Consider the following 5,707-nt stretch of genomic DNA (forward strand, 5'->3'; position numbering starts at 1 on the left):
TCTCCCTCCCTCGCTCCCCTCCCCCCCACCCTCTCTCCCTCCCCTCCCTCCCCCTCCCTCGCTCCCCTCCCCCACCCTCTCTCGCTCCCCCCCACCCTCTCTCCCCTCCCACCACCCTCTCTCCCCTCCCTCCGCCCTCTCTCTCTCCCCCCTCCCTCTCCCCCTCTCTCTCCCCCTCCCTCTCTCTCCCCCTCTCCCCCACCCTCTCCCCTTCCCCCCACCCTCTCTCCCCCCACCCCACCCTCTCTCTCTCCCCCTCCCTCTCCTCTCCCTCCTCCCCCCACCCCTCTCTCTCCCATCCCCCCCTCTCCCCCACCCTCTCTCCCCCTCCCTCTCCCCCCTCTCTCTCCCCTCCCCACCCCTCCCCTCCACCCACCCTCTCCCCCTCCCCCCACCCTCTCTCTCTCCCCCTCCCCCCACCCTCTCTCTCCCCCTCCCTCTCCCCCCCTCTCTCCACCCCACCCTCTCCCCTCCCCCACCCTCTCTCTCCCCTCCCTCTCCCCCCTCTCTCTCCCCCTCCCCCACCCCTCCCCCTCCACCCACCCTCTCCCCCTCCCCCCACCCTCTCTCTCTCCCCCACCCTCTCTCAAATTCAAATTCAAATTGCTTTATTGGCATGATAAGGTACATCTTATGTTGCCAAAGCATCAAAATACATTTATGGTTGAACACATAAACGCAGTTCTATTCATACATTGTATAAACAGGTATATCCCTGAGTGTATAAATATACATTCGCATTTTTTATATATACTCTTTTCTTAGTTTACTGGTTGTCCCTCTGTTCATGGCAAGCTGTAACATAGTGTGCCGCCAGTGTTACACAGCTTCTCTCCTCTCCCAGTAGGTATGGGAGCTTTTGGTTGTCATTCAGATTTCTGAATTCAGGGCATATTTGTGAGAATTTTTGGTAGAAATTCTCCCTGATGCCCTGATATTTTTCACAGGCTGTGAGGAAGTGCATCTCTGTCTCCACTACTCCTTGACTGCAGTGAGAGCATATCCTGTCTTCTCTTGGCAGCCTGGTCTGCCTTTTTCGATCGCTAGGCTATGTTCGCTAAGTCTGTACCTTGTCAAGGTTTTTCTCCGTTTGCTATCCTTTACCATGGTCAGGTAATCAGCTATGTTGTATTGTCTGTTTAGGGCCAAGTAGCAATTGAGTTTGCTTTGGGTTTTTGTTGTTTCTGCCCAATATGTCAGATATTTTTCCTTTTGCTTAGCGACGATTGTGTTGGGTCGAATTCTTTGTGTTACCCTGTCACTGTCCTGGGGCTGGTTATTGTTAGTATTGTTAGTAGTTACTTCGCTGAGTCCCAGGACTAGTTGACTGAGGGTATTCTTCTTTATGGTCAGCTCTTGGCATTTCAGGGCGTTGTAGTGATAGCATTGGGGGTTGCTCATTTGAAGGTGATTCCAAAATTTGGTGGCTCTTTTTTGGATAGTGATTATTAATGGATATTGGCCTAGTTCCGCCCTGCATGCATTGTTTACTGTTTTCCTTTGAGTCCGGAGGATACTTTTACAGAATTCTGCATGCAGGATCTCAATTGGGTGCTTGTCCCATTTTGCGAATTCTTGTTGTGTTAGCGGTCCCCATACCTCACTGCCACAGAGTGCAATTGGTTCAATTACTGATTTGAAAATTTTGAGCCAAATGCTAATTGGGATTTCTATTTGGATTGATTTTTTGATGGCATAGAAAGCCCCTCTTGCTTTCTCTTTCAGTTCATTCACAGCCAGTTTGAAGTTTCCCGTAGAACTGATTTTTAAGCCCAAGTATGTGTAGTTAGTGGTTTGTTCAATTTTGGTTGTCCCTCGTGTGAAATTTATTTTGGGTCCCTGATGTTTGGATCTTTGCTGAAACACAAGGACTTTGGTTTTTTGGGGATTTATTGTCAGGGCCCAAGTCTGGCAGTACGACTCTAGCAGGTCCAGGTTCTGCTGTAGACCCTCCTTAGTTGGTGACAGCAGAACCAGGTCGTCTGCATAGCGGAGGAATTTAACCTTGGATTCATATAGGGTGAGGCCGGGTGCTGTAGATTGTTCAAGTAGTTTTGCCAATTCATTTATGTAAATATTAAAGAGTGTCGGTGAGATTGCCGAGCCCTGCGTCACCCCCCCGTCCCTGTGGAAAGTATTTTGTTTGTTTGTCTCCAATTTTAACTGCACATTTGTTGTTTGTATACATTGATTTAATTACATCATATGTTTTTCCTCCTACCCCGCTTTCGATAAGTTTCAGGAATAAACCGTCATGCCAGATGGAGTCGAAAGCCTTCTGGAAATCTATAAAGCATGCGTAGATTTTGCTCTTGTTATTGTGAACGTGTTTGTCAATTAGGGTCTGTAGGGTGAAGATATGATCTGATGTTCTATAGTTTGGCAGGAATCCAATTTGGCTTTTACTCAAGACATTGTGCTCCTCAAGGAAGTTTATAAGTCTTTTGCTTATGATGCTACAGAATACTTTCCCCAGGTTACTGTTTACACAGATGCCTCGACAGTTGTTTGGGTCGGTTTTGTCCCCACTTTTGTATATGGGCGTTATGAGTCCTTTGTTCCAGATATCAGGGAAATAACCGACACTCAGAACCAGGTTGAAGAGTTTTAGGATAGCCAGTTTCATTTTGTCGTCTGTGTGTTTAATCATCTCGTTTAGTATGCCGTCTGTCCCGCAAGCTTTTCCTGGTCGCAGGTCCTTGAGGTTTTTCAAAAAAGTTCTTTTTCTGTTATTATGGAGTCTAGCGGGTTTTGGTTATCTTTTATGGCCATTTCTAGCTTTTCCAGTTTTTTGCATATTTGGTGTTGCTCTGGTCTGAGTGTGTTTTTCTGGTATAATTTTTCTCTCTCTCTCCCCTTCCCCCACCCTCTCCCCCTCCCCCCTCCCTCTCTCCCTCCCCCCTCCCTCTCTCCCTCCCCCTCCCTCCTCTCTCTCTCTCCCCCTCCCTCTCCCTCGCCCCCTCCCCTCTCTCTCTCCCCCCTCCCTCTCTCTCCCCCTCCCTCTCTCTCTCCCCTCCCACCCGCTCTCCTCACCCCACCCTCTCTCTCCCCCTCCCCCACCCTCTCTCTCCCCCTCCCCCACCCTCTCTCTCCCCCTCGCCCCCCCTCTCTCTCTCCCCTCCCCCCCTCTCTCCTCCCCCCTCCCCCTCTCCCCCTCCTCCCCACCCCCCCCTCTCTCCCCCTCCCCCTCCCCTCCTCCTCTCCTCCCTCTCTCTCTCCCCCCTCCCTCTCCCCCTCCCCCTCCCTCTCCCCCTCCCTCCCCTCCCCTCTCCACCCCTCCCCCTCCCCCTCCCTCCCTCTCCCCCTCCCCCCACCCTCTCTCTCTCCCCTCCCCACCCACTCTCTCTCCTCTCCCTCCTCTCCCTCCCCTCCCCCCACTCTCTCTCCCCTCCCCCCACACTCTCTCTCTCCCTGCCCCCACCTCCCTCTCCCCTCCCTCTCCCTCCCCCTCCTCTCTCCCTCCCCCACCCTCTCCTCCCCTCCCCCCCTCTCTCTCCTCCCCCCACCCTCTCTCCCCTCCCCCCCCTCTCTCTTCCCCTCCCCCCACCCTCTCTCTCCCTCCCCCACTCTCTCTCTCCCTCCCCCCCACCCTCTCTCTCTCCCCCCTCCCCCACTCTCTCTCTCCCCTCCCCCTCTCTCCCCCTCACCCTCCTCTCTCTCCCCCTCCCTCCCCCTCCTCCTCTCTCCCTCCCCCCACTCTCTCTCTCCCCCTCTCCTCCCCCTCCCCGACTCACTCACCTCTCTCCCTCCCCCACTCTCTCTCTCTCCCCCTCCCACCACTCTCTCTCTCCCCCCTCTCTCCCCTCCCCCACCCTCTCTCTCTCTCCTCTCTCTCTCCCCCTCCCCCACCTCCCTCTCCTCTCCCCCCACCCCTCTCCCTCTCCCCTCCCCACCCTCTCTCCTCTCCCCTCCCCACCCTCTCTCCTCTCCCCTCCCCCACCCTCTCTCCTCTCCCCACCCTCTCCTCTCCCCTCCCCACCCTCTCTCCTCTCCCCCCACCCTCTCATCCCCCCACCCTCTCTCTCCCCTCCCCCCACCCTCTCTCCTCCCCCACCCTCTCTCTCCTCCCCCCACCCTCTCTCTCCTCCCCCCACCCTCTCTCCTCCCCCACCCTCTCTCTCCTCCCCCCACCCCCTCTCTCCTCCCCCCACCCTCTCTCCTCCCCCCACCCTCTCTCTCCCCTCCCCCTACCCTCCCCTCCCCCCACCCTCCCCTCCCCCCACCCTCTCTCTCCCCTCCCCCCACCCTCTCTCCCCTCCCCACACCCTCTCTCCCCTCCCCACACCCCTCTCCCCTCCCCCACGCCCTCTCTCTCCTTCCCCCACCCTCTCTCTCTCCCCTCCCCCCACCCCTCTCTCTCTCTCCTCCCCCCACCCTCTCTCTCTCTCCTCCCCCACCCTCTCTCTCTTCCCTCTCCCTTCCTGCCCCTCTCCCTCTCCTCTCCTCCTTCCCTATTTCTCTGTCTCTCTGACGTCTGTTCCCCTCTGCCGCTCTCAGTTTTTCTTCTGCCGTGGTGCCCGATTTGCTACTCCAGGCCCCGCCGTCCCGCCCGCTCTCCGGGGCAAGGTAAGAGCCGGGCTCCAGCCCCACACCCACACTGCCAGGGATCAGCACCTCGGGGAACCCGCCTGCCGCCTAACGTGAACAAAGACCCTCACCTGTCACGGAGTTGAAGTCTCCGAAAGCGGCTTACGGTGCCCCGGCCTCTTCCCCCGCGCATTCAGGAGGCGCGGGGAAGAGAGAGAGAGACAGACTGGGGGGGGGGGGGGGGGGGAAGAGTTAGACGCCGCCGCGCACCTGCTCCGCGGAGCTCCGTGCCGCCACCGCCGCACCAGCCTATACTAAGATGGCGGCGGGTAGCGGCGCTCGGCTGAGGCCCCGCCCCTCCAGCCTTCACAAAGATGGCGGCGATCGGGGGCCGCTTGTTGACTGGGGCCGGGAGGTGCCTAGCTCGGGCGTGGGTGCAGAGGAGAGGCCGAGGCTTCGAGGCCTACCTGGAAAAATGGGGAAAGGTCGGAAAATTAATGAGATTAGATAAAAGATTTAGAAAGTAATTAACTTTTTTTAAAAACAATATGTGTTTTAAAAGCAACTTTTTTTTTTAAAGACGCAGAAAGCGGGAAAAAGAAAGGAAAAGTTTGGAATCAAGATGGCGGCGACTCACCTCGGTTCAGAACGATAAGGCCCGCCCACACTCGCACCGATTGTTTCGACCGTCAGGTCACTGAAGCGTAGGATTGGTCAATCGTCCCGTCACTCGACTCTAGGAGGGCCCGCCCGCACGCGCCAGGAACCTGGCGTACGATTGGTCGACCTCGACGTCACTCTATCGCTAATGAGCGGATAATGAGATGCTAATGAGCGGAATTTGGAACGTTTTTGGATACCGCGGGCGCAATTTTTGTCCGGCCGAAACGTAAATACGCTTACGACCATTTTGGAATGGTAAGCTTTCTTTTGACGTAACGCACGCGTAGGTACGCTCTATAACTTTCGAGTGCATAGCCGGACAGACGCACACCGAAGGACAGAGAGACAGACAGACAGATTGACAGACAGACAGACAGATCGATCCGTTTATATATATAGATGAAATAAAGAGTAGATTGCCTTTCAAAAGCTAGGCTTTATTAACCTTAAAAAACCAGCAAGTACATGTTGAGCACCCAGTCTCAACCAAACTGTAGAAAACTGAATTTAAGATGGC

This window comes from Somniosus microcephalus, chromosome 13 (genome assembly GCF_052327205.1).
Source record: "Somniosus microcephalus isolate GS21.2 chromosome 13, FLI_Smic_1.0, whole genome shotgun sequence".
Classification (NCBI taxonomy): Eukaryota; Metazoa; Chordata; class Chondrichthyes; order Squaliformes; family Somniosidae; genus Somniosus; species Somniosus microcephalus.